We start from the raw sequence: 22308 nt of genomic DNA, 5'->3' as shown, positions 1-22308 counted from the left end.
CCAAATGGGGCTACTTTAGTGGCCGTGATGCAGTTTAACTACATTAGGTCTTCTTACTCAGGCAGGAAAATGTGTAAAGCCCTGGCTCGGGGCACTTGTGTCAACTGGCAAGGGTGATGCATTTGCTGTCGTCTCGACCGCCATGGTTCCTGTGCCAAGTGCAGCACTGCTGTGGGTACTCCTCAGCAACTTCTGAGGAAATGTTCTGTCGGGTTATGGTGGCCCTTGGCCATCGGGTCTGATACGATATTGTTTTGGTGGTGACTGGGTCGCATGAGCCCTATCTTGGGCACTGGTGTTGCTCTTCAGAAAGAGGCCCGGCCAATGCCGTGTACATCATAATCCATGGAACCCTGAAGCTCCTGGACACCCTTTTCTGCAATCTCGCGGGGTGCAAGGTCCAAGGCCGACTCCGCAAACAGCTTCCTTTGAGTCGCTCTATTGTTAATGCCACATACTAAACGATCTCTCATCATCTCAGAGAGGGTAGGGCTGAAGTCACAATGTTCTGACGAAGGCGCGTCAGAAATTCCGTAACTGATTCCCCAGGGGTTCGTCCAGCTGTATTGAACTAGTACCTCTCCATTATTACCGATGGCTTAGAGTCGTAATGATTCGCGACAAGTTCCATGAGCTCGCTAAAGGTTCTCGAGTCTGGACCCGGCATGTACGTGAGGCTCTTGATTATGCTGAATGTCAGGGCCCCTTCTAGTAGCTGTCTCCAAAAAAGTAATTTGCCTGAAAGAAATATTGCATCCTTTCCATACACTGGGCCCAGTCTTCTATGCCTGTGTCAAAAGCCTTTAGCCATCCAAAAAGCGGCATTTTTAATGCCCCGCTGACCTTGCTGTCGTGCTGCAGTATTCCAGTGTGGCCAGGACATCCAAAATCACAGCTACTGTTTTCCTTGTCACCAGTATAAAAGTTCAGGAGGCCCGAGAAGGTAGGTTAAGCAATAAAAAGCAAAGGCCACACCCATGCAGTCCAAAGGTCCCAACTGGGACTACCAATCACACTGTCCCAGTATGGGTCAGCCTTTATAAGGCAAATTTAAGAGCCCCAGCTAAGCGGGACTCCACCCACGAGCGGGGGAGCTTGTATTAGCCATGAGTCCCATGGGGAGGATGAATCGAGGCGACTCCAAGAACCTCGTGAAGTTTATTGCGCAGGATAAGAAATGGAAGAAGCCACTGTTACACAGCCTGATGTCGGTGCAGACTGGATGGGCTGAATGGCCTCCTTCTGCACTATAGGGATCCTATGATTCGGGTGGCTCCAAACAACATCCATTTACTTCCGTAAGCCTTTTACGCAAGATAAATGCACATTCTTTGCTGTCTCTGGAAATATAATCCCAATTTCTATGGGTAGCACGGTAGAATAATGGTTAGTATGGTTGCTTCACAGCGCCAGGGTCCCAGGTTCAATACATGGCTTGGGTCATGCTCTACACGTTCTCTCCGTGTCTGCGTGGGTTTCCTCCGGGTGCTCTGGTTTCCTCCCACAAATCCCGAAAGATGTGCTGTTAGGGAATATGGACAATCTGAATTCTCCCTCTGTGTATCTTAATAAAGGAAACTATGAAGATATAAGGCGTGAGTTGGCCTTGATAGATTAGGGAGAGTTACTTAAAGTGATGACAGTGGATAGGCAATGGCAAACATTCAAGGAACACATGGGGGAACTGCAGCAACTGTTCATCTCTGTCTGGCACAAAGGCAAACTGGGTAAGAGAGCCAATCCGTGGCTTACAAAGGAAATTAGAAATAGTATCCGATCCAAGGAAGCAGCATACAGATTGGCCAAGAAAAAGAATAGGTCTGAGGATTGGGAGCAGATTAGAATTCAGCAAAGAAGGACCAAGGGATTGATTAAGAAGGGGAAAATACAGTACGAAAGTAAGCTTGCAGGGAACATAAAGACTGACACTAAGAGTTTCTACAGATATGTGAAGAGAAAGATTAAAGACAAATGTAGGCCCACTATAGACAGAAACGGGGAATGTATAATAAGGGACAAAGAAATGGCTGATCAATTGAATACATACTTTGGTTAAAAGCAAATGACTGCGGATACTGGAATCTGAAACGAAAGAGAACATGCTGGAAAATCTCAGCAGGTCTGGCAGCATCTGTAGGGAGAGAAAAGAGCTAACGTTTCGAGTCCTATGAGTCTTTGTCAAAGCACTTTGGTTATGCCTTCACAAAAGAGGACACAAATCAGGGGCGTCATTCTCCGACCCCCCGTCGGGTCGGAGAATGGCCGTTGGCCGCCGTGAATCCCGCCCCCGCCGAAGTCTCCGGTACTGGAGATTGGGCGGGGGCGGGAATCGGGCCGTGCCGGTTGGCGGGACCCCCCGCTCAATCCTCCGGCCCGGATGGGCCGAAGTCCCGCCCAGAAATTGCCTGTCCCGCCGGCGTAAATCAAACCTGGTATTTACCGGCGGGACCAGGCGGCGTGGGCGGGCTCCGGGGTCCTGGGGGGGGCGCGGGGCGATCTGACCCCGGGGGGTGCCCCCACGGTGGCCTGGCCCGCGATCGGGGCCCACCGATCCGCGGGTGAGCCTGTGCCGGGGGGGGCACTCTTTCCCTTCCGCCTCCGCCACGGACTCCACCATGGCGGAGGCGGAAGAGACTCTCCCCACTGCGCTTGCGCGGGAAACTGTCGGCGGCCGCTGACGCTCCTGCGCCTGCGCCGCATTTCCGCGCCAGCTGGCGGGGCACCAAACGCCATTTCCGCCAACTGGCGGGGCAACAAATGCCATTTCCGCCAGCTGGCGGGGCGGAAATCCCTCCGGCGCCGGCCTAGCCCCTCAATGTTGGGGCTCGGCCCCCAAAGATGTGGAGCATTCCGCACCTTTGGGCCGGCGCGATGCCCGTCTGATTGGCGCCGTTTTTGGCGCCAGTCGGCGGACATCGCGCCATTGGGGGAGAACTTCGCCCCAGATACCAGAAATGTTGGAGAATGAAAGGTTTAGCAAGTGGGAAGAACTGAGGGAGATCAATATTAGTAGAGAAATGGTGTGGGAAAATTGATGGGATTGAAGGCGGACAAATCCCCCAGGGCCTGATAATCTGCATCCCAGAGTGCTTAAGGAAGTGGCTCTGGAAATAGTGGATGCATTGGTGGTCATCATCCAGGATTCTATAGACTCTGGAACAGTCCCTGCAGATTGTAGGGTAGCTAATGTCACTCCAATATTCAAAAAGGGAGGTAGAGAGAAAACAGGGAATTATAGACCAGTAAGCCTAACATCGGGAAAATTCTTGAATCCATTATCAAGGACTTTATAGCGGAACATTTAGAAAGCAGTGGCAGGATCAGTCAGAGTCAGCATGGATTTATGAAGGAGAAATCATGCTTGACAAATCTGTTGGAATTCTTTGAAGATGTAACTAGTACAGTTGACACGGGGGAGCCAGTCGATGTGGTATATTTGGACCTTCAGAAGGCGTTTGACAGAGTCTCGCATAAGAGATTATTGTGCAAGATTAAAGCGCATGGGATTGGGGGAAGTGTATTGAGGTGGATAGAAAACTGTTTGGCAGAGAGGAAACAAAGAGTAGGTATTAATGGGTCCTTTTCAAATTGGCAGGCAGTAACTAGTGGGGTGCCACAGGGATCGTTGCTGGGATCCCAACTATTCACAATATATGTTAATGATTTGGAAGAGGGAACAAATTTGTGACATCTCTAAGTTTTCAGATGATAGCAAGTTGGGTGGGAGAGTGAACTGTGACGAGGATGCAGAGGTCCAACATCATGATCTGGACAGGTTGGGTGAGTGGGCAAATCAATGGCAGATGCAGGATAATTTGGATAAGTGTAAGGTTATTCACTTTGGAAGCAAAAACAGGAAGGCAAATTACTATCTGAATGGTTGTAAATTGGGAGAGGGGAGTGTGCAACGGGACCTGCTGTCCTTGTGCACCAGTCGCTGAAGGTAAGCATGCAGGTTCAGCAGCCGGTAAAGAAGGCTGGTTTAGCACAGTGGGCTAAACAGCTGGCTTGCAATGCAGAACAATGCCAGCAGCGCGGGTTCAATTCCAGTACCGGCCTCTCCGAACAGGCGTTGGAATGTGGTGACTAGGGGCTTTTCACAGTAACTTCATTGAAGCCTACTTGTGACAATAAGCAATTATTATTATTAAGGCTAATGGTATTGTCATGTGAGAGTACCTTTAAGAAATGGGTGTTTATAAATGGGTGTGTATATAAAGATCTGTAGTGAGAGTACCTTTAAGAAATGGGTGTTTACTACTGCAGTGATGTCAGAGAGTGGTGGAGCTGGGCTGTCTGTCAGCTTTTTACTTTTGTTTTCGGCTGTTTGCGGCAGGGTGTGTTTTAGTTTCGTTTTCAGTGTTGGAGCTGAAGCCAGACCAAGCAGGTGTACTGTTGATCTCTCTGCCACCAAAAGACTATCTCTTGCTCATTTGGTGAATTCAGAATTATAAATGTTTTCAGTCGTGACTTTAACCTGATGTGCTTCTGATAAAGGTTTTGTTTTCAGTCGTATGGATGTCAAAAAGTAAAGCTTAAAGGTTTAAGTGTTGTAGTCTTTGGGGGTTGTATTTGAATTAATTGTTGCTAAGATGTTCACTGTATGTTTTAAAAAGGTTAACTTGAGTTCATAGAATAAACATTGTTTTGCTTTAAAAAATACTTTTCCATTTCTGATGTACCACACCTGCAGAGTGGGCCGTGTGCTCCCCATACCACAATCTAGTAAAAGTTGTGGGTCAGGTGAACTCCATGTTACACTTTGGTGTTCTCTAAATCCTGGCCCATAACAGTATGTTTTGAGTACAGGAGCAGAGATGTATTGTTGCAATTATACAGGGCAATGGTGAGGCCACATCTAGAATATTGTGTGCAGTTTTGGTCTCCTTTTCTGTGGAAGGGTGCGGCGAAGGTTTAGCAGATTGATTCCAGGGATGGCGGGCTGTTATGTGAGGAGAGATTGACTAGGTTAGGATTGTTCTCACTGGAGTTCAGAGGAATGAGGGGGGATGTCGGAGAGACTTATAAAATTCCAACAGGACTGGACAGGGTAGATGCAGGGAAGATGTTCCCGATGGTGGATGTGTCCAGAACCAGGGATCACAGTCTGACGATTCAGGGTAAACCATTTCGGACAGAGATGAGGAGACATTTCTTCACTGAAAGAGTGGTGAGCCTGTGAAATTCATTACCACAGGAAGTTTTTGATGCTAAAACATTGAATATATTCAAGAGGCGGCGAGATGTGTTACTTGGGGGGGGGAATGGGATCAAAGGTTATGGGGAGAAAGCAGGATTAGGCTATTGAGTTTGATGATCAGCCATGATCGTGATAAATGGCGGAGCAGGCTCGAAAGGCCAAAAGGCATCCTCCTGCTCCTATCTTCTATGTATCTATATGTACCCGAACAGGTACCGGAAGGTGTCGACAAGGGACTTTTGACAGTAACTTCATTGAAGTGTTGATGTTAGTGTAACTGGTTTAGCACACTGGGCTAGATCGCTGGCTTTTAAAGGAGACCAAGGCAGGCCAGCAGCACGGTTCAATTCCCGTACCAGCCTCCCCGAACAGGTGCCGGAATGTGGCGACTAGGGGCTTTTCACAGTAACTTCATTTGAAGCCTACTTGTGACAATAAGTGATTTTCATGTAAGCCTACTTGTGGCACTAAAGATGATTATTATTATGTAATTATCAGAATATCATTGTACGGTAACACAATTATTAGCCCACTGGAGGCCATTTGTTCACCTAATGCTGTCAGTTGTAACTGATAACAAAACATATATAAACTGCTCATTTTGAACCTCGGTGGAGACACGCCTAGATTGCGCAACCTTGGCTCTCACATGCTTCATAAAACCACTTGAACATTGCATCTGGACTCCGAGTATCAAAGTTTTATATCAGTATGTCCGCTTGCACCTTTCAACACAGATGATTAAGAGCATCCAACTGCTTAAAGCACGTCCTGCGGTTTCGGCAGGCAGCTGCATTTGTGAAGCTATTAATCATTAAAGTGAAATGCAGCGACTGGCAAAACTAAGGTGCAAAACTGCTCTCATTATACTTTAAAGAGAAAATGGAGATAAGGGTTTTGTCCGAAGCAAAACATCGAGAAACTTTGGAATGTAAGTTTCTGAATGACTAAGTGTCGAAAGGAAACGCAGCCAGTTGGTAGATGAAGATTTGACACCATGTTCAATAATTTGGTGTTAACTTTGAAGTGACTTGAAGAAAATGCAATGTGCATTTGCAGGTTTGTCACTCTCAGACCCTGTCCTCAGGTTTTCAAAAATCATAATCGGTCTTGGAAGTCCCACCACCTTTAGAAGCATCATCAATAACATTGACTTTCAGGAATTGTGTGCTCAGTTTGTTCCTCCTTTCACACAGGCACGCATTTTTTGCTAATCATTTTCTCCCCTCTGTCTTCAACATTTACGAAGTCTTACAACACCAGGTTAAAGTCCAACAGGTTTGTTTCAGGAAGACAGTACTTCCCCGGAGCGGAGAAACTACGTCATCTTCTTCACAGCCTTCAACACGTCATTGATGACGATGAACATCTTGCCAAGGTCATCCCCACACCCCCACTATTTGCCTTCAAACAACCGCGCAACCTCAAACGAACCATTGTTTGCAGCAAACTACCCAGTCTTCAGAACAGTGACCACGACACCACACAACCCTGTCATGGTAATCTCTGCAAGACATGCCAGATCATCGACATGGATACCACTATTACACGTGAGAACACCACCCACCAGGTACGCGGTACATACTCGTGCGACTCGGCCAACGTTGTCTACCTCATACGCTGCAGGAAAGGATGTCCCGAAGCGTGGTACATTGGCGAGACCATGCAGACGCTGCGACAACGAATGAACGGACATCGCGCAACAATCACCAGGCAGGAATGTTCCCTTCCAGTCGGGGAACACTTCAGCAGTCAAGGGCATTCAGCCTCTGATCTCCGGGTAAGCGTTCTCCAAGGCGGCCTTCAGGACCCGCGACAACGCAGAATCGCCGAGCAGAAACTTATAGCCAAGTTCCGCACACATGAGTGCGGCCTCAACCGGGACCTGGGATTCATGTCACATTACATTCATCCCCCACCATCTGGCCTGCGAAATCCTACCAACTGTCCTGGCTTGAGACAATTCACACCTCTTTAACCTGGGGTTACCCCATCTCTGGATCTGTAAAGATTTAATCACCTGCTAATGCTCGCATTCCTAACATTGTTTGTCATCTTTGAATTTGTCTATATATGTGTTTCTGGAACAGACCTCTTCATTCACCTGAGGAAGAAGCAGCGCTCCGAAAGCTAGTGACATCGAAACAAACCTGTTGGACTTTAACCTGGTGTTGTAAGACTTCGTACTGTGCTCACCCCAGTCCAACGCCGGCATCTCCACATCATGTTCAACATTTACCACTGGAAGATAATTGAGTGTACCATAGAAAAGTACAGAACATGGAAAATATTTATTTCTGAGTTGTTTTCTGTGAGAAAAAAATGATAAGCCACTAGACAGAGAGATGTCTTTCTTTTGATGCTTTGAGCATTTTTCAAATTCGTGTTTGATCACGTTTGATCCTGTCTCCTTCAAGTACTGAAACCAAAAGAGAAAATGCTGGAAAACCTCAGCAGGTCTGGCAGCATCTGTAGGGAGAGAAAAGAGCTAACGTTTCAAGTCCAGATGACCCTTTGTTAAAGCTCCTTCAGAGGGTCATCTGGATTCGAAATTTTAGCTCTTTTCTCTCCCCACAGATGCTGCCAGACCTGCTGAGATTTTCCAGCATTTTCCCTTTTGGTTTCACATTCCAGCATCCGCTGTAATTTACTATTATCCTTCAAGTACTGTCCAATCATGGAATAACATCAAACAATAAACATGTGCCTGTACTGCACTGTAATGTTCTATGTTCTATGTGTTTTAGGTTTGTAAGCACGGACTGGTTGATTAAAGTCTGTACTCTGCTGGCTACAAACAGCCAAAGGAGCATTTGATTCCATCGGCTAATCATTGTGTATTGTATTCAAGTAACACTATTGGCTGGTGAATGTCATGTGATACACCAGCAGAGCATTTTGTGGGGTTTTTTTGAGAGTTCACAATCTTACCCTGTCGAAGCAACATGGGCGGGATTCTCCGCTGGTGGGATGCTCCATTTTGCTGGCGCCCAGGGGTTTCCCAACGGCGTGGGGCTGCCCCACAATGGGAAACCCCATTGACTGGCCTGCGTAACGGAGAATCCCGCCGGCGTGGTGAGGCAGAAATGTGGCGCGGCTGGGCGGAGCATCGCACCACCTTTCTTTAAAAAACCCTGCACTATGTTTTTACGGCAATTGTGTCACCTCCACTTCTTTTTCTCTTTGTGGCAACAATAAATACATAACAGAAAAGAAAGCTGACGACAAGGATTTAGACCAGAGAAAACTGGCAATGAGGATTCGACCCATTAACAACCATCGACAAGGATTTGGACAGCTGAAGAAAACCACTGTCAACACACAGGCTGAAAAAACATTGATGAGTTTGTGGCAAGAAAATGAAAACCGTTCAGATCGTAGGGAGGCGCCGGCAAGTCAATCGATCAATCACGACAACCGCTAGTGCGAATTAGTTGTATTGAAAATTAATCGGGACACAACTGACAATTACTGGAGCACATCATTTAAACAAAATAATCAAAGTTTCATCGGTCCTTACTGTTTGTAGTGGGTCGAAGTTTCAGAGACTGCACACATGACATTATAAACAGGCTGCGGGAACAGGAACCCAGAAGGCTGCCAGCTCTGCAAACTTCTGCTTGGGAACCGATAGTTCAGGCAAGGAAAGATCTAGTTTACTTGTGGGCTTGGAGATTGCATGCTTTCAGAAAAAAAACAGAAGGGAGAAAGGCTGAACACTATGCGGAGAGGCTGAATAGACTCGGGCTGTTTTCATTAGAACGACAGAGGTTGAGGGGTGACCTGATAGAGGTCTACAAGATTATGAGGGGCATGGATAGAGTGGATGGGCAGGCACTCTTTCCCAGGGTGGAGGGGTCAGTCACCATGGGGCATAGATCAGGGAACCAGGGTCCAGAAAATGGCAAGAAAAGGTGGCACCATGGACAAAGAACAAAGAACAACACAGCACAGGAACAGGCCCCTCAGCCCTCCAAGCCTGCATCGGCCATACCAACCTTGTCCAAAATCCTCAACAGTTCCTTGTGCCGTATCCCTCTATACCCATCCTATCCATGTATTTGTCGAGATGCCTTTGGAAAGTTAATGTATCTGCTTCCACAATCTCCCCTGGCAACGCGTTCCTCACCACCCTCTGCATAAAAGAACTGTCTCGCACATCTCCTCTAAACTTTGCCCCATGCACCTTAAACCTATGCTCCCTATTTGTTGGAAAAATATTGGAATCAATTATTAAGGAAGTAACAGCTGCACATTTGCAAAATCATAATCTAATCAAGCAGAGTCAGCATGGCTTCCTGAAAAGAAAATCAAGTCTGACTAATTTAGTTTTTTTGAGCAAGTCTCAACCAGAGTGGATAGAGGGGAACCAGTAGGTGTGTTGTATTTGGACTTCCAGAAGGTGTTCGACAAGGAAACTCACAAAAGGTAAAGCTATAAGATAAGAGCCCATGGTGTTCGAGGTAGTATATTGGCTTGGATAGAGAATTGGCTAATGGGCAGGAAACAGCGAGTGGGGATAAAGGGTTATTTTTCAGGTTGGTGAACTGTAACCAATAGGGCTCCACAGAGATCAGTTCTAGGACTGCAACTGTTTACAATATACATTAATAACTTAGAGGAAGGAAGTGAATGTCCTGTAGCCAAGTTTTCAGATGACTAAAATATTTGGAAAGGCCAGTTGTGAGAGGGATACAGTTTGCAGAGAGATGTTGTTAGGTTAGGTAAGTGGACAGAAAGTTGGCAGAGTATTATGTGACAAAAGGTGAAGTTGTTAATTTTGGAAGGGAGAACAAAAGAACAGAGTAGTATTTAAATGTAGAGAAACTGCAGAAAGCTGCATCACAAAGGGACTTGGGGGCACTTATGCATAAAACACAGAAATCTAGAATGCAGACACAGCAGGTCATCAGGAAGGCTAACGGAATGTTGGCCCGTATTTCAAGGAGCTTGGAGTACAAGAGTAGGGAAGTCTTGCTGCAGTTGTACAAGGTTCTGGTGAGACCACATCTGTAGTACTGAGAGATGTTTTGGTCCCCTTTATTTAAGGAAAGATATTAATGAATTGGAGGGGGTTCAGTGAAGGTTCACTAGGATGATCCCAGTATGGAGGGATTGTCTAATGAGCAAAGATTAAATAGGTTGGGACTCTACTCATTGGAATTTAGAAGAATGACACGTGATCTCATTGAAACATGTGGGATTCTTAAGGGGCTTGAAAGGGCAAATGCAGGAAAGTGAACGTGAGGAATGTCGGATCAACCATGATCCCATTGAATGGCGGATCAGGATCGAGGAGCTGAACGTCCTATCCCTGTTCCTATTTTTTATTATCTTATTAATGTGCCTGCAGATTCATGGTGGTCTGATGGGTCCTCCAGAACCTGCCCTTGCCAACAGGACTTCAGCAATCACATTAGCGATCACATTAATCATTTACTTCCGTAAATGAATAAAACAAAGTTGGAACTTAACCAACTCCACATACAAACACCTTTCTCCAGCATGAATCTAATTATAGGCTTTACCCTTCCAGGCACAGAAACATTAAATTAACCCAACTTAAAACTATACCTTGGGCGAGATTCTCCGACCCCCCCGCCGGGTCGGAGAATCGCAGGGGGCTGGCGTGAATCCCGCCCCCGACGGTAGCCGAAGTCTCCGGCACCGGAGATTCGGCGGGGGCGGGAATCGCGCGGCGCCGGTTGGCGGGCCCCCCCGCTCGATTCTCCGGCCCGGATGGGCCGCAGTCCCGCCGCTAAAATGCCTGTCCCGCCGGCGTAAATTAAACCACCTACCTTACCGGCGGGACAAGGCGGCGCGGGCGGGCTCCGGGGTCCTGGGGGGGGCGCGGGGCGATCTGGCCCCGGGGGTGCCCCCATGGTGGCCTGGCCCGCGATCGGGGCCCACCGATCTGCGGGCGGGCCTGTGCCGTGGGTGCACTCTTTCCCTTCCGCCTCCACCACGGTCTCCACCATGGCGGAGGCAGAAGAGACTCCCTCCACTGCGCATGCGCGGGAATGCCGTCAGCGGCCGCTGATGCTCCGGCGCATGCGCCGCCCGGAGATGTCATTTCCGCGCCAGCTGGCGGGGCACCAAATGCCTTTTCCGCCAGCTGGCGGGGCGGAAATTCGTCCGGCGCCGACCTAGCCCCTCAAGGTTGGGGCTCGGCCCCCAAAGATGCGGAGCATTCCGTACCTTTGGGCGGCGCGATGTCCGTCTGATTTGCGCCGTTTTGGGCGCCAGTCGGTGGACATCGCGCCGTTTCTGGAGAAATTAGCCCCTGATTTCTAATGTTTACCAATACTAAAATAAACCCCTTAAAACTACCTTTGTTTTCCTAACACTTTGGTTATTTAAGTTGCTAAATAGTGTTTCTATTCATTGTCAGCTTGTAACAGAAACTTGTTTTCTTTTGTAAAAATGCAATTTCTCTTTTTTTTCCCAGCTTGTTTGAAAATAAAAACTGGAATCCTCCAGACAATGGAAGCTGCTTAGACTGCTACAATACACAGTCACATTGCACAAAATAAAGGACACTCAGCTCCCCAGGGAGCATGAAAGACCCATCCACTGTTAGCTTCACACAATTCTGAGACTTTTTAAATGTTTCTGTGAAGAGACATCATTGTACTGAAACAATAACTGCAGCAAACATGGACTGATTGAATTTCTCTGGAATATACAGCCAGCAGAATACTTCTAGAGACTGCTTCCCAAGCAAGAGTCAAAGATCAAATGACCATGCTTGTACTGAAACAAATTGCTGAAGGCATGCCCTCCCTTTCAGAAGGATTGCGCCTGGATTTGGAAAGTAACTGTCATGAGAAGAGAAAAAAACAACGCAAACAAAATATATTTGGGAACAAGGAGCTTTTCACAGTAACTTCATTGCAATGTTAGCCTACTTGTGACAATAAAGATTTTTTTTTTAAATGCAAAAATCTGCTACGTACAATTACACCCAGGAAAACAACTGAAACAAATAGCCACAATGTGGAATCACAGCATTGAGACGAGCCAAGGAACAGCTAACCGGACGTTCCTCCATTTTAAGTATTACTCCAGGACTTGAGCACAAAAATCAAGGATAACACACTGAGGAAGTGCTAAACTGTTGGAGATGCCATCGTTTAGGTGAAATGTTAAACTGAGGCCCTATTTGTCCTGTGGATGCTAAAGATCCCGCGGAACTATTTAGAAGTTATCCCTGGTGTCCTGGCCAACATTTACCCCTCAGTCAAAATCACAGAAAGAAACCCAAATTATCTGTTCATTATCACATTGCTGATTGTGGGGTTTGGTGTATGTAAATTGCTGCCATATTTCCATTAGAGCAATGAACACATTTCAAATAAGTACTTACATTGGCAAAGTACTTTGAAATATCCAGTGGTTAGGAAAAGCACAGTATAAATGTTAATATTTATTTTTCCTTTTTTAACAATGCCCTGATTCTGTGCTCATTCAACACTGAGAATTAGTTATGAGTGTGCCTCTGAAGGAAGCCTTCGACATTGGTATTCCATCACAATACCACAGCAATAGAGAAGTGATGCCATTTTCTGAATCTGTATTCATTGAACTTATGAACTTAACTAAACTTGATTGTGCAAGTTGTTTTAATTACATCAAATGATGTAACCATGGGATCCCCTCTAGGTCCAGCGCTCACTAATATTTCTACTAGAAATGCATTTTTGATGGAATGACATCTAACCTCTCATCCCAGGTCTCCAATATGTCGATGTTAAGTTTACAATCCTGGAATCTGCAGCTGTATGTGAGGATTTCCTTACATATCTCTGTTTCATGTTCAAATTCACTTTTGAGATGGATCAATCTAACATGCCTCCCAACCTTGACATGTGAGGTGAGTCACATGCTAACAGGTATTCCTACTGTCTACTGCATGCCTATTTTCACTGGTCAGTTCACATTGGGACGTGTATAGCTTCACGGTATAAAGGACTGGTCTTATCAGCAATAGGGCCCGAGCCATTTGCTCACCTTGCAAACTCGATACAGAAAAAGAGCATGCCACATCCGTCCTCCTGGACAATGGCTACCCTGATCAGATCATTGCTTGCTGTTTATCATGCAAACTCACAAACGGACCAAAGACCACCACTTTTAGTTCTGATAAATGCCTGATCTCCCTCAAATTACCCTGGAAAGGCAAAGTATCTAAAAAAGTTGAATAACATATTAGGCTGTTTCATACTGATACTATGCAGTGTCTACAGGAGTGGCATTTTCCACTAACTGGATGCTGCCATCAGTGCAAAATGACATTCAGCCAACTATACATTGAGCAATGGCGTGTTTGGTTTTCGATGCCAGAATAACGCCAGGTACATAGGCTGCCCCTTCAAATATGTTATATATTTGTTGTTGCCGCAAAGAGAAAAAGAAGTGGAGGTGCCACACTTTTAAGTTTGTAATAACATGGTGCAGGGTTTATTAAGGGCTTTATTAAGGTATGATAGTGAATTCCCCAAAAAGCCCTTGAAAGGCTCCACTGACATCACTGCGAATCACATGGCATTTCACCAGCCAATGGTGTTACTTGAATACATAAAATACATGTATATACATGAATACATAATTGAAAACTCTCACCCTTTACTCCTTTAATCCCAACAATATTTCTTTTAAACACTTAAAACAACAGATCCAGCACAATATTCATTACATCGTCATGTTATTTGTACATATATATATTGGTAAGACAGTCTCTTTGGCGGACATCTGTCTCGTTTAGGTAATATCCGACATTCAGGAATTTGGCTCTACTGAGATCACCAAGTGTCTTCCTGTTCACTTGGTGGTACTTCTTGTGAAATTAAGTCGGTATCTGTCTCTGTTGGTACTGACGATTCTGTAGTGACAGATTCAGTAATTCCTGCAGTAGTAGATCCCAGTTCTGTTGTATCACTGTCCATACACTCCAATGTGAATATCTCTGGTGAAGACTCTGTACATTCACTTCATGAAGCTAAGAACTGGTCAGCGTGTCAACGCCAAACCTGTTCATCATCTGTTTGAACTGTGTAAGATATCGGATCTCTCTTGGTTAAAATGATGGCTGGAGTTCATTTTTCACTCGTGGTATAATTTCCAGCTAAAACACATTCTCCATGTTTAAAGACTACTCTTCGAGTTTTGATCTCTTCTAACCATTTGCGGTTGATGCTTTCACCTGACAATTTCCGAAGTTGCAGGTAGTATCAAGAGGTCGAATTGTAATCTCAAATTCCTCTTGAATAGTAACATCGCCGGTGAGCTTTGTATTGTTGAATGTGCGGAATTTTTAGATAACATTAGAAAGTTGTTAACACGGCTGGATAAAGAACCTTGATCTCTCGATGCCTTTACTGTGTATTTGAGTGTTTGCACAAAGTGTTCGGCCAATCCATTGGTTGCTGGATGATACAGAGCAGATTTAAAATGGCGGTTACCAATCCTCTTCAAGTAATCTTCGAACTCTGTTGCTGTAAATTGAACCCCATTAACACTCACAAATTTCTCCGGCCTTCCAAACCTTACGAATACCTCATCTAGTCTCTCAATTGTCTGTTTGGTTGCTGTGGACTTACATAAGAACTAGGAGCAGGACTAGGCCACCTGGCCCCTCGAGCCTGCTCCGCCATTCAATGAGATCATGGCTGATCTTTTGTGGACTCAGCTCCACTTTCCGGCCCGAACACCATAACCCTTAATCCCTTTATTCTTCAAAAAATTATCTATCTTTATCTTAAAAACATTTAATGAAGGAGCCTCAACTGCTTCACTGGGCAAGGAATTCCATAGATTCGCAACCCTTTGAGTGAAGAAGTTCCTCCTAAGCTCAGTCCTAAACCTACTTCCCCTTATTTTGAGGCTATGCCCCCTAGTTCTGCTTTTACCCACCAGTGGAAACAACCTGCCCATCTATCCTATCTATTCCCTTCATAATTTTATATGTTTCTATAAGATCCCCCCGCATCCTTCTAAATTCCAAAGAGTACAGTCCCAGTCTACTCAACCTCTCCTCGTAATCCAACCCCTTCAGCTCTGGGATTAACCTAGTGAATCTCCTCTGCACACCCTCCAGTGCCAGTACGTCCTTCCTCAGGTAAGGAGACCAAAACTGAACACAATACTCCAGGTGTGGCCTCACTAACACCTTATACAACTGCAGCATAACCTCCCTAGTCTTAAACTTCATCCCTCTAGCAATGTAGGACAAAACTCCATTTGCCTTCTTAATCACCTGTTGCACCTGTAAACCAACTTTTTGCGACTCATGCACTAGCACACCCAGGTCTCTCTGCACAGCAGCATGTTTTAATATTTTATCATTTAAATAATAATCCCTTTTGCTGTTATTCCTACCAAAATGGATAACCTCACATTTGTCAACATTGTATTCCATCTGCCAGACCCTAGCCCATTCACTTAACCTATCCAAATCCCTCTGCAGACTTCCGGTATCCTCTGCACTTTTTGCTTTACCACTTATCTTGGTGTCGTCTGCAAACTTGGACACATTGCCCTTGGTCCCCAACTCCAAATCATCTATGTAAATTGTGAACAGTTGTGGGCCCAACACTGATCCCTGAGGGACACCACTAGCTACTGATTGCCAACCAGAGAAACACCCATTAATCCCCACTCTTTGCTTTCTATTAATTAACCAATCCTCTATCCATGCTACTACTTTACCCTTAATGCCATGTGTCTTTGTCTTATGCAGCAACCTCTTGAGTGGCACCTTGTCAAAAGCTTTCTGGAAATCCAGATATACCACATCCATTGGCTCCCCGTTATCTACCGCACTGGTCATGTCCTCAAATATTTCCACTAAATCAGTTAGGCATGGCCTGCCCTTTATGAACACATGCTGCGTCTGCCCAATGGGACAATTTCAATCCAGATGTCTCGCTATTTCTTCCTTGATGATAGATTCCAGTATCTTCCCTACTACCGAAGTTAAGCTAACTGGCCTATAATTATCCACTTTCTGCCTACCTCCTTTTTTAAACAGTGGTGTCACGTTTGCTAATTTCCAATCCGCCGGGCCCACCCCAGAGTCTAGTGAATTTTGGTAAATTATCACCAGTGCATTTGCAATTTCCCTAGCCATCTCTTTTAGCACTCTGGGATGCATTTCATCAGGGCCAGGAGACTTGTCTACCTTTAGCCCCATTAGCTTGCCCATTACTACCTCCTCAGTGATAACAATCATCTCAAGGTTCTCACCTGTCAAAGCCTCAGTTCCATCAGTCACTGGCATGTTATTTGTGTCTTCCACTGTGAAGACCGACCCAAAAAACATGTTCAGTTCCTCAGCCATTTCCCATTATTAAATCTCCCTTCTCATCCTCTAAAGGACCAATATTTCACTTAGCCACTCTTTTTTGTTTTTTTTATTTGGAGAAACTTTTACTATCTGTTTTTATATTCTGAGCAAGTTTACTCTCATAATCTATCTTACTCTTCTTTATAGCTTTTTTAGTAGCTTTCTGTTGCCCCCTAAAGATTTCCCAGTCCTCTAGTCTCCCACTAATCTTTGCCACTTTGTATGCTTTTTCCTTCAATTTGATACTCTCCCTTATTTCTTTAGATATCCACGGTCGATTTTCCCTCTTTCTACCGTCCTTCCTTTTTTCATAGAATTTACAGTGCAGAAGGAGGCCATTCGGCCCATTGAGTCTGCACCGGCTCTTGGAAAGAGCACCCTACCCAAGGTCAACACCGCCACCCTTTTTGTTGGTATAAACCTTTGCTGAGCACTGTGAAAAATCGCTTGGAAGGTTCTCCACTGTTCAACTGTTTCACCATAAAGTCTTTGCTCCCAGTCTACCTGAGCTAGCTCTTCTCTCATCCCATTGTAATCTCCTTTGTTTAAACCCAAAACACTAGTGTTTGATTTTATCATATTGTGATCGCTCCTTCTGAGAGGATCCCTAACTATGAGATCATTAATCAATCCTGTCTCATTACACAGGACCAGATCTAGGACCGCTTGTTCCCTCGTAGGTTCCATTACATACTGTTTTCGGAAACTATCGCGGATACATTCTATAAACTCCTCCTCAAGGCTGCCTTGACCGACCTGGTTAAACCAATTGACATGTAGATTAAAATCCCCCATGATAACTGCTGTACCATTTCTACATACATCCGTTATTTCTTTTTTTATTGCCTGCCTCACCATAATGTTACTGTTTGGTGGCCTATAGACTACTCCTATCAGTGACTTTTTCGCCTTACTATTCTGGATTTCCACCCAAATGGATTCAACCTTATCCTCCATAGCACCGATTTCATCCCTTACTATTGCCCGGATGTCATCCTTAAATAACAGAGCTACACCACCTCCCTTATCATCCACTCTGTCCTTCCGTTTAGTTTGATACCCTTGGATATTTAACTCCCAGTCGTGACCATCCTTTAACCATGTTTCAGTATCATAGTCATTCACGATGATTTACACCATCAACTCATTTTCCTTATTTCGAATACTACGAGCATTCAGATAAAGTACACTTATGTTGGCTTGTATTCCTCTGTTTTGAATCTTAACACCTTGATCAGTAACCTCTCCTTAGTTGTTTTTCCTCTTAACTTTTCTCCTAATTTTCCTTGTTGTTGAACTCATATCTTCATTTAACAACAACCCGCGTCGCTTTCCGTTTATGGTTTTACTTCCCGTTTTATTCCTTTTAGTATTACTGGGCCTATTCACTGAGCTTCCCTCAGTCACCATACCTTGTACTGTCGCCCTTTTTGATTTTTGACTATGGCTTCTCTGCCTTACACTTTCCCCCTTACTGCCTTTTGTTTCTGTCTCTGTTTTACTACCTTGCGACTTCCTGCATCGGTTCCCATCCCCCTGCCACATTAGTTCAAACACTCCCCAACCGCTCTAGCAAATAGCCCCTCTAGGACATCAGTTCCAGTCCTGCCCAGGTGTAACCCGTCCAGTTTGTATAGGTCCCACCTCCCCCAGAACCGGTCCCAATGCCCCAGGAATCTGAAACCCTCCCCCTGACACCATCCCTTCAGCCACGTATTCATCCTATATATCCTGCCATTTCTACTCTGACTAGCATGTGGCACCGGTAGTAATCCTGAGATCACTACCTTCGAGGTCCAATTTCTTAACTTCCTTCCTAGCTTCCTGTATTCTGCTTTTAGGACCTCATCCCTTTTTTTACCTATGTCGTTTGTATCGGTGTGTACCACGACCACTGGCTGTTCACCCTCCCTCTCCAGAATGTCCTGTACCCGCTCCCAGACATCCTTGACCCTAGCACCAGGGAGGCAACATACCATCCTGGAGTCTCGTTTGCAGCCACAGAAACTCCTGTCTATTCCCCTTACAATTGAATCCCCTATAACTATTGCACTGTCAGACTTATCACCCCTCCCCTCAGAAGCAGAACCAAACGTGGTGCCACGAGTTTGGCTGTTGCTGTTTTCCCCTGAGAGGCCATTCCCCTCAACAGTATCCAAAGCGGTATATCTGTTCTGCAGGGGAATGGCCACAGGAGATTCCTGCACTACCTGCCTCGCTCTCTTGCTCTGTCTGGTGATCACCCATTCCCTTCCTGCCTGCGGTGACTTCATGATTATGACTTCTGACCATTTTGAGTGTACGTTAACCAGCACGAGGAACATATGCACCTCAATTGGACGAGCATAGACAATATAATAGTCAATAATATAATAATAATCTTTATTATTGTCACACGTAGGCTTACATTAACACTGCAATGAAGTTACTGTGAAAATCCCTTAGTTGCCACACTCCGGCGCCTGTTCGGGTACACTGAGTGAGAATTCAGGATGTCAAATTCATCTAACAGTACGTCTTTTGGGACTTGTGGGAGGAAACCGGAGCACCCGGAGGAAACCAACGCAGACACTGAATTCTCTGCCATGGCTGTGTAGGCCATTCCCACAGATGTAAAGATTTCAGGGGTGGAATATTCCTTAGCATAGTCCAAAATTGCCATAGCCGCACCTTATCCTCAATTTGGGCATCTAATCCAACTCCCTCATCCTAACCACACCAGGATGTCCTTCATGTTGCTGTTCAAGGATTCTGTTTCGGAGACACAGCAGAATGATCACTCGAATACCCTACAGCAGAACTCCACCCTGAACTGTCAACTCAAGTCGTCTAGTGATATAGGGGCATGAGGTTTGGAATATTCTGCTGCACATTTGTTATAACGTGTCTTTTTGGATCATATCCATAACCTTCTCCATTCATTGGATCAGTTCTTGTGTACCTTTGTAATTGAGATGAAGTTACCAGTGCGTTTTCGACATGAGAAAGATAAGGGGTGGGATTCTCCGACCCCCCCGCCGGGTCGGAGAATCGCCGGGGGCTGGCGTGAATCCCGCCCCTGCCGGTTGCCGAATTCTCCGGCACCGGATATTCGGCGGGGGTGGGAATCACGCTGCGCCGGTTGGCGGGCCCCCCCCCCCCCCGGCGATTCTCCGGCCCGCGATGGGCCGAAGTCCCGCTGCTGGAATGCCTGTCCCGCCGGCGAGAATCAAACCACCTCTCTTACCGGCGTGACAAGGCGGCGCGGGCAGGCTCCGGGGTCCTGGGGGGCCTGGCCCGCGATCGGGGCCCACCGATCCGCGGGCAGGCCTGTGCCGTGGGGGCACTCTTTTCCTTCTGCCTTCGCCATGGTCTCCACTATAGCGGAGGCGGAAGAGACCCCCTCCACTGCGCATGCGCGGGGATGCCGTGAGTGGCCGCTGACGCTCCCGCGCATGCGCCGCACGGCAAAGTCATTTCCGCGCCAGCTGGCAGGAGAATTCCACACCTTTGGGGCGGCGCGATGCCGGACTGATTCACGCCGTTTTTGGCGCCAGTCGGCAGACATCGCGCCGATTGCGGAGAATCCCGCCCAAGATATTTACAAAATTTTATCAGATTCTTGTCTAACTTCCTGATTTTGTTTGACTTGTAGCGACAGTCTAGGTAAAGCCCCTGCATTTGCGAACTGCTCGGACTTAGAATACTGGATGTCAAAGTCGTGTGCCAACAAGAGCAAAGACAATCTTTGGAATTGACTAGCTGCTAAAGGAGAAATAAACTTATACAGCCCAAAGATTGTAGTTAAGCATCAATGGTCAATTAAAATTGTAAAATGACACCCATAAAGGGTGGAACCTTCTTATGCTGAAAATGATGCTCAAAGATTCTTTTTATACCTAGGCATAAATCGACTTAGCGCAGGTTAATGTTCCAGAGAACATTTGAGTGTACGTTAACCAACATGAGGAACATATGCACCTCAATTGGACGAGCATAGACAATATAACAGTCAATAATATAATAATAATCTTTATTATTGTCACACGTAGGCTTACATTAACACTGCAATGAAGTTACTGTGAAAATCCCTTAGTTGCCACACTCCGGCGCCTGTTCCAACTTCTTCCATCGGGCAGGAGATACAGAAGTCTGAGAACACGCACGAACAGACTCAAAAACAGCTTCTTTCCCACTGTCACCAGACTCCTAAATGACCCTCTTATGGACTGATTTCATTAACACTACACCCTGTATGCTTCATCCGATGCCAGTACTTTTGTAGTTACATTGTATATGTTGTGTTGCCCTATTATGTATTTTCTTTTATTCCCTTTTCTTCTCATGTACTTAATGATCTGTTGAGCTGCGCACAGAAAAATACTTTTCACTGTACCTCGGTACACGTGACAATAAACAAATCCAATCCAATCCAATCCAGAGGCAAATGCTATTGGTCATTCCTCTCCGGAGGGCATTATATGCGAGACAACTGTGCCAACTCCACAGGGTCATGTGTCACAAGCACGCTGTTGCCTCATTTTACATTTTAGTGTGGGGTGAGGGTGGAGGGGTGGATATGGGTTCTTTGTACGGCTGAGCTGAGGGCATTAACAGGGACAGCAATGTACAGGTTGACTGACATCACAATCTGCCCACTCTATATACTTCTGACAGATACAAGGACTATTGACCTCCTCAAAATGATGATCAGCTGCACCGGACTAGATCGAGAGAGGGCCCTCTGCCATTTTTAACTCAACCAGCTCTTGTAGCACTGGAGGTACCAGTGCTACAGAGTCAATTTTGCAGCCCCAGGGTTTACTGGGGGAGTTGGAATAGAGTAAATTCTAAACTCTGGCTGTCACTATAATTAGCCCTTCTGGGTTTCAGGTTTTGTTTGTTTGCTATACCTACCTACCTTAGAGTTAGGGTTAGTAGTAGCTGGTACCTACTCAGGCCAAAGCCAAGCCCCGCTCCTCCAGAACTGGTTGCCAGTTCCCCATCAACCACATCCACTTTCAAATCAAAAATTAAGCAGAACATTCATAATCAGAAAACAATGAGTCAGAATTTGCTGCGAATCTGCAGCATATTAAAAATGTATTTACTGCCCCCATTCGTAAAGCAAAGAAATTTCAAAGCATGTTGGTATGGTTACACAATGAGGTTGGTATAGTTTGCTGGCACGTTTGTGCCATTCCGTTTTAACCTCACTAAAGCGATGAAAATTCATTCTTGCCACGCTGCCTCAATTATTGCCAATGGCGATTGCCAATTTGTTGTATTTACACCAAGATAATGCTGTGGTTGACCTGGTAATGACATGATTATCATCAAAGTACAATTCTCAGTCAAGAAGGTGAACAAAGGGTCCATTAAAGCGGAAACGTTTCACTGTAACAGTCCTATAATTGTTCAGGGTATTCTTGTTCCAAATCCTTTATTTATGGCAATTTATCATTGCCTGCTTTATCGTTCAGAGTGCCGTTAGTGTCTGAAGGCAAGTACTTTCAGGTCCTCAATCTATTTTTATGTGTGAGGAAGAAATGACTGTCACACTCAAACTTTGACATTGAAATTTCAGGTTTTATTATGTTCAACCCCCAAGTTTGGAATTTATCAGTTTAGAGATCGATATCGGGTTTAAGTCTAAAACCAGAAGGCTTAAGTGCAGGATTTTCCACCTGCGGCAGTAGCGGGACAGGCGAACCATGCAAAATGCCGTAGATATTGGCGGGACTGGAAGATTTTGTCAGCGGCCAATAGTGAGCCTCTGACGCCG

The sequence above is a fragment of the Scyliorhinus torazame genome, chromosome 8 (assembly GCF_047496885.1).
Source record: "Scyliorhinus torazame isolate Kashiwa2021f chromosome 8, sScyTor2.1, whole genome shotgun sequence".
Lineage (NCBI taxonomy): Eukaryota > Metazoa > Chordata > Chondrichthyes > Carcharhiniformes > Scyliorhinidae > Scyliorhinus > Scyliorhinus torazame.
The sequence above is the reverse complement of the archived record's forward strand: the minus strand, read 5'-3'. Positions refer to the sequence as shown.